Genomic DNA, 13,533 nt, shown 5'->3' with positions numbered 1-13,533 from the left:
TGGAAGAGATTCAAGAGAGTGCAAGACTTCATCTCTGTAATTAAGCATTCTACAAATTAGTTGAGTAGAAAAAGCACATACATTGTTCTCTAATTGTTTCATACACAAGAGGATGTAATTAATAACTGCATGCATAGTATAGGCAATAGGTATTATAGAACATCAGGAAATTGAGAGATTAAAATAAGGGTGAAGTGAAAAAGTGCATAAGTAAGACAGCATAAAAGAAAAGAGACTTAATATGAATGTTAGGACAGGCAGAAGAGATGGCGTAAGACTTGGTAATGAGAATGAATTTGGAGATGATAGGGAGTGAGTGGCTGAGGAGATTTGGGGCCCAATTAAGCATAGGGTCTGTGTTGAGCTGCAGTTTTGACTGAACTTTATAGATTTTGGTGGTTTCCTGAGTAGGAGAATGGCAAAGCAAATTATCTCTTTCTTCGAGCTAAAGCCTTATATCAATATTTTTTTTTCTCTTGAAGGCCTTACATTTTGCATTAACGGAAGACTTGGAGGGAGGGTGGTCTGATAAAAAGTAAACTTTTAAATGTCTGAAACTAGACAAGAAAAAAGATCTTAAAAGATAAAGACCAGGCTGTCTTTCCCATGAAGGGGAGAGGAGGAAAGTCCCTCTCCGATCCTTCAAGACGTCTATAGCACAAGTCAAAAGCAAAATCACACATTAATATCCCAAAAGATTATTCCATGTCATAATCCCTATTACTAAAAAAGATATGTGACATGTTTGGAGGAATGAGGATAAGGCCAAAGTAAAGAGCTCAAAGATGCTGGTGCCTGAATATGGGACTGAGAATCTAGAATAAGTGAGAGTGGACAGGATTTAGAATAAATTCTTATTTCTGATAAGTTTAAAGGCTTAAGCTTTTAAGACAAAGAAGGGGCTGGGTGTGATGATTCATGCCTATAACCCTAGCACCTTTGGAGGCCCAGGGGGCGGGTGGCTCACGTAGCTCAGGAGTTCAAGTCCAGCCTGAGCAAAAATAAGACAGTAAAAACCAGCTGGGTGTGGTGGCCGGTGCCCACAGTCACAGCTGCTTGAGAGGCTGAGGCAAGAGGATCGCTTGAGCCCAAGAGTTTGAGGTTGCTGTGAGCTGAGACACCAAGGCACACTACCCAGGGCGACAGAGTGAGACTGTTTAAAAACAACAACAACAACAATGAAGAAGAAGGTACTCAGTGAATTTGAATTACTGCATTTGTGAAAGGACAATAGACACTGTGCTATTCTGCCTCAGGGCCTTAGCATATGCCTTTCCCTCTGCCTAGGACACTTCCCCACCCACCTGCCGAGTCTCTGCCTAACCTTCTCCTACTCAACCTTCACATTCAGTTTAATTATGACTCCCTCAGGGAGGCCTTCTACATCTCCTGTTGTTCACTTTGTTACTGTCTTTCACAAAACAGAGCAATTGTCTTTCATAACACTTATTGAAATATGTACATTACATTCCGTGTCTCTGTCCTCTGCTAGTCCGTGAGCTCCATGGAGACAAGGATCATTTTCATTTCGGAGCCCATACCCTGCCTAACACAGAGCATGCCCACTCTGCGTGCTCCTGAATGAGCACATACATGCAGCTGTTGCATGTGAGGGTGGGTGACAGCCTTGCCAGGGAGTCTCACGAGAGCAACGGTGGGGCATTGCCACAGCTTGGGAGCCAGCCAGTCAAAAGAATTTTCTACAGTTGTAATAAAGCGTGGGATCAAGGAAGCTGACTGTGGGGGACCATTTTAGGGCTGTTGGTTTCCTGGCATGAATCCAAGATAGGAACAACATTTCCTAGATTCTAATAGTTTGAGTGCTCCTAACAGCGTCTGTCTTTTTTCTATGACTGTTAATACTGTAACATATGACAGGATGGGAAATATTCAGAATTAAATATTCAGTTTGGAAAATTCTAACATTACCAACCAATTAGTAAATCAAAAAGGATTTTATTACCAATTAGTGAGCCTTTGCTTTTATAGCCATCTTCCAACCAGAAGAATAAAAATCATCCTGACGAGGTTTCTGCCATAGATCAAATCGAGACCTCTGGGCTGTTAGCTTGCTCGTGTGGAGCCACAGGATTTCTGTTCAGGGGATCCCTCTTCCCTCTGTTGTCAAAGATTCTTGTTCTCAGCAGACGTTACACACCACTCATCACTCACTCCCTGTGTCAGAAACTCATCGGCGTCCTGAGCTGTGGCCGCCTCTAGTAGATGAAGAGTTTTCCAGCTTACTTAAATGAACATCAATCATTCTTTATTTTTCAGTGTTCAAACTTGCTCATCAGTTAGTAACAACACTTCCTGCAGCCTTGAAAATTATTTCTGAATAAACACAGGGTTGAGGACAGCCAAAGTGATTGACAGCTCTTAACTTCTCCAGTGCTTTATGTTTCAAGGGTATATGCAGATGTCTTCTTATTACGAGCATTTGGATGTCACGTAGTATAGCTGCTGCGGAGAGAGGAATGGTGTGGGTTAGAGTGTTGGGAGTCTTCCGGCTGGCTGGGGGCTTCGTGCCTGTAGTAGACATTCTGAAGAGCTCTGAACCAGAGTTGAGATTTGAGTAGGAGAAGAGCTGTCCCTTGCAGACCAGGTAGTACACGAAATTGTGATTTAGGGAAAATTTGATTTTCAAATTTCTTTCCCTTTCTTTATGTTTTCTTTCCAAATTTCCACAACCAAGAGATTCTACTGAGATACTTACAAGGCTTCTGAACAAAATAGATGTTCTTCCCTCATGAAGGATTAATCTCTGCCACCCCACTCCCCAGCCTTGGATTTATAGCTCTTGAGCAGAGATGAAGGTGAGAATGGTTAGGAGGAGCGAGGGCAAAGGGATTAAATAAATACATTAGTTCCTGATTATGGATTGTTTCCTTCCGGGCAGCTGATGAATTTATCTAGTGAAAACGCCTTTCCCTAGAGAGGCATCAAAGATTTGTAGCTGGTTTTAGGGGGAATGTTTCCAGGACGGGGTGGGCACTGGGGCTTCTTCAGTCAATCGATGGAGGTGTCAGTGTGCTTGGCCCATGTGTGCCAGTCAACATATCTGCATAATTTGGGACAAACTCGAATGGCTGCTTACTACGTCTAACTAGCCCTGTATCAGATTTCATTCGTTTCCCTCACTGCCTAAGGAGTATATTTCATATTCACTTGGGCAGTGGCAGCATTGCCTATTGGCATGGAAGAATGCTCATGGTGCTCAACAATGCATAACTAATAGTCAAGCTCATGACTCAAGTTCTGGGAGATTTCATCCATTATCAGTAATCCCCAACACTAGAACAGCCTGAGGCCTAACAACCACTGCTGGTACGATTCTCAGGGTAGTGGGATCATCAAGGCTGCCAGGTTGACAGACGGCTGCCCATGCTAGATTTTAAACCCTTTGAGAACAGAGACTATGTTCTGTGTACCATTATTTGCAAGAACGTAGCCCAGCACTTGGCTTAGAGTAAGTAAATGACACATAACTTGAACTTGAACTGAATGAACAAGGCTTTACACCTCTCTTCGGTTCTCTTCTTCCTACTCTCCTTCCTCCCATTTGCAATTTTTTCTTTCCCTCCCCTCTCCCAATGCATGCACTCCACTGCCAGCAAAAGTCGAGTGGAACAGAATTTCAGATTCCATCGTTATTCATTTGAATGAAATTCACAGAGTCCCTTTCCTGACAGCATAGTGATTTGAGTAGGTGTGTTCCAGGCCTGTTTGGGATAGGAGCAAGGATCATGATAAAATAGGAACGGCAGGGACAGAGGACACGGTGCTCTTAGAGGACAGCAGGGCCACAGCTCCTAGTGGTCTGTGCTCTGAGTAATGGAGCGAACTCAAAAGGTCAAACTGCCATGGGTTCTAATACTTTAGCTTTTGTGTTTGAATCAAATGGTTCTTTACCTTTAACATTAAAAAGACTATTTGTTCACTCATCCGTTTCAAATTATTGAAATCTCCCTATGTGCTGGGCACTGTCTTAAACCTTGATATAAAGTGAATAAGACAAGATTCCCATGAGTTGTTCATTTTAGATGAGTTATGTATGCAAATAGTTGCAGTGAGTTAACTAAACAATGGCTTGGGGAAAAATATCACACATTATCACCTATCACATCATTTGTTCTTTTGAGCCCCTGTAGTCTTCTTGGGGAAACTCTGGGCCATGCCCATCCGTCCGAGTGGTGCGGCCTTGAAATCTTCATATAGTTATATGGTCAAGAGCATGAGTCTCCAAAGACCTTCTGTGAGGGCAGAACACACACCCATCCTATTAATGAGTGGATAGCAATTGGAGCAACCTGCTTTCACTTAGTTAAGACATTCTAAATCCCTTATTTGGGTCAGTTTGGGTGAGTTCATGAGATTAGACAGATCACAGAATGGGAGACTCAGCAAAAGGTGGTAAGGAAAAACAACAAAAGAAAATATAAGGGACCGGTAAACAAAAAGAATATAGCCAGGGCAACGAAAGGAAACAATGTCTCTAGGAATAACAAGTGGCTGTTACCACCAATGCTTGAGACATCTGACAGGACCCAGTCAACGAGCTCTGCTACGGTTTCTGTTGGCTGTTCATTTTCTATTTTTCTCTCTAGACATCTTTCTTTAAAAAGAAAATCCAGTTTTCCTGGGCTGGGCAAAGCGTTGGGATGAAATGACAGGAGGCAGGCGCTGTCAAGGAAAGACGTTCTCTCTGGAAGGAAGTGAGGGACAGAAGGGAATGCTGGCTCCTCGAGCCGGGTTTCCTCGCTGCCACCCCATGTGTCTTCTTCCTCCCACTCCTGTGGGCACTTGCTTGGCACAGTAAGAATTTAGGAAAGTCACGACAAAAATCCTGTCATGTGTGAGAAAGGAGAAAAAGTTTTAGATCTCTGCCTTTTCACGAACCAAGAGTTTCATGGAAATTAATGTGCAATTTTAGATAGGAGCTTTGCCTCGTTGAAGGTACGCTCACATTCTCTCCAAGGTCCTGTGTTCCCTGCCTCTGCGACTCTAATAAACAAACAAAAAGAACAAACAACTGCTCCCTACACACACATGCACACACACACTCTCTCCAACTTAGCTGGCAGCCCGCACCAGCCATCCACGGGCTTTTTCTGAGGACTGAAGATTTATCTTGGACAGACTTCAGACATTTCCCCTCTGATCTTCCTCTGGCTATGTTTTTCTCCAATGTTTCCTCACTGCCTCCCTTGGTTCTCATTAATTAACTGATCCTCACTCTGTGACTAAACACGAGCCATTGCGTTTGGCTATAGAGAGGATTATGACATTTTGCAAACACACACACACACACACACACACACACACACACGGCTGGGGAGAGAATCTTGGGTAAGATGGAGGTACACGAAAACAACCAATTTTTCAAAACCTGTTGAAGCAAGTAACCAAAAAAGAAAAGAAGGGGGAAACAGGTCGATTATTTGGTGACATTTACTTATTCCCAACACAGTATTTTAAAAGGCAAATACACAAACTGGAACTTGTTATTTAATTGAGGTTCGGGTATTCAAAGCTTGCTTATCTCTCCAGCCCGTCTGGTGTTTCCATGGTGTTCTTTTCCGCTTCTATTAGTCTGGAACGTGGGTAGCAAGTTGATGAACATTTTTAATGAGTAAATTCTTTTCTACACCAAATTTTATAGATAATTAAATCTGATTTATAGGGCAGGTTTCAGTGACAGTAAAAGAGGGAGGAAAGGAATGTAAGGGGGAGCAGCCAATTATGTGAGCACTGAGGGGGCCTCCCCGAGTGGGCTTGCTTTGTTTGTGTAACCTCCCAGGCCGTGCTCGCTCACTCGGCAGGGTTTGCAGGGAGCTTTCTGAAGCAGACTAAGACTCGGGGAGGGTGTTGCCATAGGTGTTTTGTTCTGTTATTTGGCTTTGGTTTTTAGGCAAGGAAATTCTCTTGTCCAAGAAACAGATCGTGATCTTTATTCTCTGCTTTTTCGTTTTAACTCCAAGTTATGCTTAAAGCAAAAGCTGCACCTATAAAAGCTCAGAGCACACTACTAAGGAACTTGTCTTTTGGATGGGTATTTATGAAACATCTTCTCTGTAGGAAACACCATTCTAGGATGCTACAGACACGGCAGTCAATGATTTAGGTAGTTCAGACTTTTGAGTTGTGTGGTGAAATAGACGCAGTGGAAAAAAATGTGGACAAAAGGTGGTCTAATGAGCGAATGGAGACCCAGAGAGGGTAAGTGGGTCAGCTGGAATCACACGGCTTGTTTGGCAGAGGCGGATTTGGATTTAAAAGTGCAGGTCTTCTGATTTCCAGGCCAAACTATTCTTAATGCACTGTGTTCTTTTCTATTTGTGAAATACATTAAGAATAGCAAAAACAGGCCCAGCATGGTGGGTGGCTCACGCCATAGTCTTAGCATTCTGGGAGGCCAAAGTGGAGGGGATTGCTTGCCCTGAGGAGTTTGAGACCAGCCTGAGCAAGAGGCAGACCTGACTCTATTAAAAATAGAAAAACTACCTGGTCATAGTAGTGCATGCCTATACTCCCAGTTACTCTGGATGCTGAGACAGGAGGATTGTTCAAGCCCAAGAATTTGAGGTTTCTGTGAGCTATGATGATGGCATGGTACTCTAATAAGGGTGACAGTGAGACTCTGTCTCAAAAAAAAAAAAGAGAGAGAGAGAGAGAAAGAGAGAACAACGAAAACAGCCATTGCTTATGATTTGAAGTGCCCATAGTGCCTGCAACAAGGTGATAGATATTAATCGACCTCGAAACAGTCTTTGAAGTGCTTGTTTGATTAAGTACAATCTCAATTCAGATCATCATATAAGTTTCTAGCAACTTCTTTGCTCCTCTGTTTGTATTCATTAATGACTCAAAAATTGTGTTGATTTGAGTTGTGGGTTTTGAAATATTTGGCACTGCTGAAGCTTAAACGTATACAAAACTTTGTCAAAGCTCCTAATCCCAACTCCCTTCTGAAGACATGTGTTCAACATAGGTTGGTAAATGCCAAGATCATTCTCATTACCAGTCATCATCACCATCATCAGATTGCCATGAGTGATAATGTGTGAAACAACTTATATAAAAATTTAAAATATAATTAGTACTCCAAAATAAGACTTGAATGGCACACTGCCCAACTGGGCCCTAATGCTTAACTTAAATTAAGACATTGAAAGAGGAACATACATATGAAGTTCTGACCACTAAGTTCCTGAACTTGCCACCATGCACTTATGTTGGCAGCACTGTACAAACAACCCAGTAGGGTTTCATAACCTTGGTATATCAGAGTTTCACAGCTGTGTTCATGTCGACATGTGGCAGCATCTTGCTGAGTGGTGTCCGTTATTGTTGTTCCATGTTTCAAGTGCCATTGCAAGAGTGTCAGAGCTCAAATTAGGGCAATGCACAAACAGTAAATTTCCTGTTAAACTTGGCAGAAGTGGAAGTGAAATCAAGGACATTTTAGTCCAAGTTTATGGAAATAATTCCACAAAGAAAATGGCACTGTACAATCGGATTAAACATTTTTCTGAGGGAAGAGAAGTTTCCCCTGATGAAGAGAGGTCAGGGTGGCCAGTAATGAGCAGAACTGACAAAAACATTGAAAAATGTACCCAACTGTGTTTCAAAGTCTTTGGATGATTATAAGAAGCATAGCAGGCCAAGTAAATATCAATAGAGAAACAGCTAGGAAAAGCTTAACTGAAAATCTTGGCATGAGAAAGGTGTGATTCTTGCATCACGACAATGTACCAGCTCACATGGCACTATCTGTAAGGGAGTTTTTAGCCAGTAATCAAATGACTATATTGGACATCCTCTCTACTTACTTGATCTGGCCTATAGTGACCTTTTTCTTTATTGAAGATAAAGGAAATATTGAAAGGAAGACATTTTGATGACATTCAGGACATCAAAAGTAATATGACAGCTTTGATGGCCGTTCCAGGAAAAGACTTCCAAAATTGCTGTGAAGGATGGAATAGGCACTGGCATCAGTGCATAGCTTCCCAAGGGGAGGACATTGAAGATGAACATAGTGATATTCAGCACTGAGGTATGCAGCACTTTTTCTAGGATGAGTTCACGAATTTAATTGTCCAAACTTGGATCTAAGGACAGCTTCCTTGCATTTTATTTTTCCACTAACTTTTTGTGATTGTAATAATAATATAAAGTTGCATTCAATTTGTACATAAAAGAAAATACAAAATAGAGAAAATCAAAGACCTAGCCCCAGAGAGCACCATTAACAATGGTATGATGCATATGCTTCCAACTTTCTTCTCTATCTATACTGTGTACATGGGAACGTGGACACAGCACTATCAGCAATACCTTCATCATTTAATGAGAGATTTTGATTGTCTTTTCATGTCCATACATATAAATCCACCTTTGCCTCTCTCTATCTCTGTGTCCTTCTTTCTCTTATACATTAAGAGCAACAAAAACACCAATGGCTTATGATTTGAGGAGCCCATAGTGTCTGCAACAAGGCAACAGATATTAATTGACCTTGAAACACTTCTGTGTAGTGTGTGTTTATACACACACACACATATGTGCATATATATATATATATATGTATATATATAGAGAGAGAGAGAGAGAGAAAAGAGGGTCTCTCTCTGTCACACAGGCTGGAGTACAGTGTTGCTATCATAGCTCATTGCAGCCTGCACTCAAGTAATCCTTATACTTCAGCCTCTAAGAGTAGCCAGGACTATAGATGTGAGCCATCACAGTTAGTAAATTATTCAATTTTTGTAAGAATGGGGTCTGGCTATGTTGCCCATGCTGAACTTGAATTCCTGGCCTCAAGTGATCCTCCTGCCTTGGCCTCTGGATGTGCTGAGAATATAGGTGTGAGTTAGTGCACTTGGCACACCTCTCTATTTTTAACAGCTTTATAGTATTTGCTATAAGGCTGAATAGTAGTTTAACCAATCTATACTTTATTAGTATTGGAGTATTTGAGTTGTTGAGTTATTCCTTGCCAAAATCTACCCTATACAGGTCATTGTTGTACATGTTTATCTATGAACTGGAGCCATGAACCAAGAATTCCTTCCTTTGTGCAGGTTAAACATCAAAGCATATGAGCTGATTTATATGCATACATATGTAATATATACCATGTATTAATATTTTATATATAGTATATAAATATAGGCTGATGTATATACATATATATACACATATATATTTCTTCCTATAGGTAAAAGAACCATTCTACTTAATATTGAAGGCTCATTTAGCATCATACTACTTACCGACTTGAAGAAACTCCCAAATTACCACCCTATCTTCTTCACAATTGTAAAATAAATAAAACCACTTTTTAAAAATCACTTGGCTGGGCTATGTTATTTAAAGCTAGGCAAGTGAGGGTGGTAGATATTAGGAAAACCGATTTGAAATACAATATAATGAAAATTTAAAAAAATTATTCTTAAATCAAACCATTATTACTGCGCATCAGTTAAACCAATCTCCCTTAGGGAAAAACCTAAGAACCCAAATTCTTTTCTTAGAAGGATGTTATTAAAATGTCTCTGTGATTTATTGATTTCTTTAGTTCTGCTCTTTTAAGAATATGGGGGTTTCTAAGAAAACTGATACCAAGACTAAGTGCCAGGAAATGCTCGTCAAAAATGTATTTAGAGACTATAAAAGTGATGTGTCTATAGGAAAGAGTTGGTCAGAAGGTTTTCTTTTGCAATTCCTCTCATTCTAACCAAGTGTATTAATCCCGCCCACCTGCGTTCTCAGGCTATCCTTGATAAGGATTAGTTTTCAGTTTTTTTTTTCAGATGGCCAGAAAGATGGCGGACATTCAGACTGAGCGAGGCTACCAAAACAGCAGACAGTCTTTGAAAACAAGAAGAGGATCCAGCTGGGAGAAGCTGGCAAGAAGGAGCTCCCTTGTTACCACAAGAACATCAGTCCGGGTATCCAGACTCCCAAAGAGACCACCGAGGACACTGACATTGACAGGAAATGCTCCTTCCCTGGGAACGTCTGTATCTGAGGGTGGATCTCATCTGGCACCATGACCAAGATGAAGATGCAGAGGACCATTGTCATCCACGGAGACATCTCCACTACATCTGCAAGCACAATCACTTTGAGAAGCGCCACAAGAACATGTCTGTGCACCTGTGTCCCAGCTTCAGGAGTGTCCAGTGTGGCAACATTGTCACAGCGGGTGAGTGCCAGCCCCTGGGCGAGACAGTGCCCTCCAACGTGCTCAGAGTCACCAAGGCAGCTTCAGAAGTTCCGAGACTGGACATGTGCCCACGCTCCCAAATGAAATAAAGTGATTTTCTCATTCACAGGCTAGAAACAAAAAAGGATTAGTTTTCCGTTTCTTTTCTTTTCTTTCTTTTTTTTTTTTATTGTTGGGGATTCATTGAGGGTACAATAAGCCAGGTTACACTGATTGCAATTGTTAGGTAAAGTCCCTCAGTTTCTTGAGGAAGAAAGTCTGAGATTAAAATGTAGTGAAGGTGGCTCAGATCCTTCTTATCACTGGTGTCTTGTACTGCTGTCCTGGCTTTTGCTTGAGTTGTGCTTGCTCTTTGCCTTGACCTCTTGGCCTGGAATAATGGGACTTCTATGTTTGTCCCCGTTCTTTGGTGTAATGCGATTCGGGACTTCAGTATAGTCCTGCTTTGTCTCTGAACTCTCTCCCAGTTCCATTCCGTTGAACATAAACTTAAAAGCATAAAATGATCTGCAGGAAATCTTGGAGATAACATAAGATTCTTATTTGAGAGATGAAATGAAACTCAGTGAGGTTAAGTGACATTTCTAGAATCTTATCGCAAATAAGAGTGAAAGCCAGAATTACTGTCTCCTAATTGTCAGTCCTGTGTCTCTTCAGAACACCTGTCAATCTCACCTGGCTTTGTAATCTTCTCAAGGCTGGTGGGCCACCAAGCCTACACCAGCCTGCACCCCCACGTTGGCCCTATTTGTGGCCAAGAACTATTGCTGCCGGCATTAGCTGACCAAGACTTAGTGATTACTCCTCATAAGGGGTGAAGCGAATATCAGAAATACTTTCCTAAGGCATCTGTTTAAATGCTAGCTTTGGTTCTGTGAGTAAAATCTTCTGGCAGTTGACCTCTCTGTTCCTTTGAGGCCCTAATGCTCTTGTGGTGAGCTGAACCATGGGTGGATTAACTTCTTTTTAAATATCTGTGTGAATGCTCAGTATTCATAATTCTGCTAATCAGGAAACAGACTATGATTTTTTAGAAATTGGTCTTCAATTAACATCTCCAATGACAGAATTCTAGCTTCCTCTCTGTGTTCAGGGTGTAGGTGCTTGATGCCATGAGGGGTTGAGAACATGGATTTTGTGGTCAGATAGATCATGGTTTAAAACCGGTTCTTGGCCAGGCACAGCAGCTCATACCTGTAATCCTAGCACTCTGGGAGGCTGAGGCAGGTGGATGGCTTGAGCTCAGGTGTTTGAGACCAGCCTGAGCAAGAGTTAGACCCCATCTCTACTAAAATTACAAAATCTAGCTGGGTGTTGTGGTGGGCATCTGTAGTCCCAGCTATTTGGGAGGCTGAGGCAAGGGGATTGCTTGAGCCCAGAAGTTTGAGGTTGCTGTGAGCTATGACATCATAGCTCTCTAGCCTGAGTGACACAGTGAGATTCTATCTCACAAAAACAAAAGGAAACAAAAAACAAACCCCCAAACAAACAAAAAAGCTGGTTCTTATCACTTGCTAGCTGCATGAACTTAGATTATATCAATAAAGTTCAGTTTACTCATCGGTAAAATGGGATAATGCTGCTGGCCCAGAAAGATTGCTATGGGAATTAAAAGAGATAATATACAATTCGGTGTCTACTACAGGGTCTGACATATAATGAATTTGCAGTAAATGCTAACCTGCTTTCTTTCTCTTTTTTCCTTCCTATATTTATCACCCCCCAAAACTCCCTTACAGAGAAGGAACGGAAGAGAGTTGTAAAAGACTAAATACATCAATTTTAGTTTTTCTTATTTTTTAAATCAGGAGTTTCTTGCTGAAAGCACCACATTATAAATGGACTTCTCAAAAGCCACTTGTATCTGTAGTCTGATCATTTATTCCTTGATGAGAAATATCTTGGTCTATTAGCAAGAAGAAAGATTAACTGAGCATTAATCACAAACTTCATGAGGAGTGGAAGCGTGCATACATCACAGACACTGCCAGACAGGAGCCACGGCCACGGACCGGGAAAGCTGTGTTTGCCGTATCGACTTTGGTCTCAGACCGCTGAAGTGGAGCCTGACTCCTCGGCAACTGAGCGACCTTAAAATGTTCTTAAAAATCCATATGTGCTATTATTTTTAAAGAGAAGTTGATTTGATTTTACTTACATTTTCCTCCCTTCTCCTAGGCAATTAATTTCTTGCTGGTACTGTGCCTGGAAACAGTAGGAAAAAATGAGTTGCTAGAAGTGCATTTCTAAATTAGCAATCATCTCAGTGACGTGGGCACTTAGTCAATGTGTTTATTTCTTGGTTATTGCCCGTTTTCTAAAAATACCTAGATGGAGGCTGTGTGTATCCCCGTAATTCCCTCGAAGCTGAACTAGAACATGATATAGTCGGCCAAAGTTTGCCATTTTCCTGTTCCTGTCCTGGTGTCTGGGATGAGATGAGACAGTAGGTCTTACCAAAATGAAATGACTCTGTCTCTGCCTGGAAATCCTCCTCTGGCTAACAAAAGTATCTGACCAAAATCTTTGGTTAAAAGGTCAAGTTAGATTCAGGGCATCACTACAGAAATGAAAAACAAAGAAATAAACCCCCCTCAACTTTCTTTGAAAGCTTTGAAAGGGAAGCCCCATTTAAAGCTCAGTAGTCACAAAAATAAAGGAGGCTTCCAAGGGCGTAAATTCCCTGTTAGGGGTGGAGAACTGTTATTTGGCTATTTGCTAGGATGCCGTTATATCAGCACACAATGGGGCAGTTATTCAGGAAACAGTGATCACTGGTGCAGGGCTGGAGATTCTGTATGTGTGCAAGCACGTGTGTGTGTGTGCACGTGCACATTTATAAGGTCCACTAAGCTCTCAACCATCCATTGTTAGGACGCTCTTTCCTATTTTTACCTTTTCCCCAAGGCTCACTGCTGTACGGAGTGTGTATGAAGCAGCTTTGCAGACGCAATAGTGTATCAGGAAATGGGGAAGTGTAAGTTGTGAGTCTCAAAGGAGACTTGTATGGAGTTTATAACCCATTTGAAAATGTAACCACAATTTCATTTCATCCCAGAGACCCCTATGGAGCAGTAACAGGGGAGAGTGGGATGATTCACCTAATTTCTTTGATGTAAATTTAAAATTTCTCCTGACAGATTATGCTGGAGGACTGGGGCTTGAATGCATCATCCTGAAGAATTTTTGCAGTTGCCCAGAACTGTGGGGCTAGAGAGAGCAGATGCTTAGAAATACCGTTGACATTTCCAAGTTTTTATAGCCCTGGTACATAGCCCACTAACTCCAGCGTGCTTCAC

General features: G+C 41.6%; 1 pseudogene; it reads left to right on the top strand.

Moving 5' to 3' along the window:
* The first annotated feature begins 9,830 nt into the window (after window positions 1–9,830).
* On the top strand, window positions 9,831–10,323 carry LOC128585438 (40S ribosomal protein S11-like; annotated as a pseudogene).
* The last annotated feature ends 3,210 nt before the right edge of the window (window positions 10,324–13,533 follow it).

This window comes from Nycticebus coucang, chromosome 5 (assembly GCF_027406575.1).
Source record: "Nycticebus coucang isolate mNycCou1 chromosome 5, mNycCou1.pri, whole genome shotgun sequence".
NCBI classification, from domain to species: Eukaryota; Metazoa; Chordata; class Mammalia; order Primates; family Lorisidae; genus Nycticebus; species Nycticebus coucang.
This window is presented reverse-complemented; position numbering and strand designations above follow the sequence as displayed.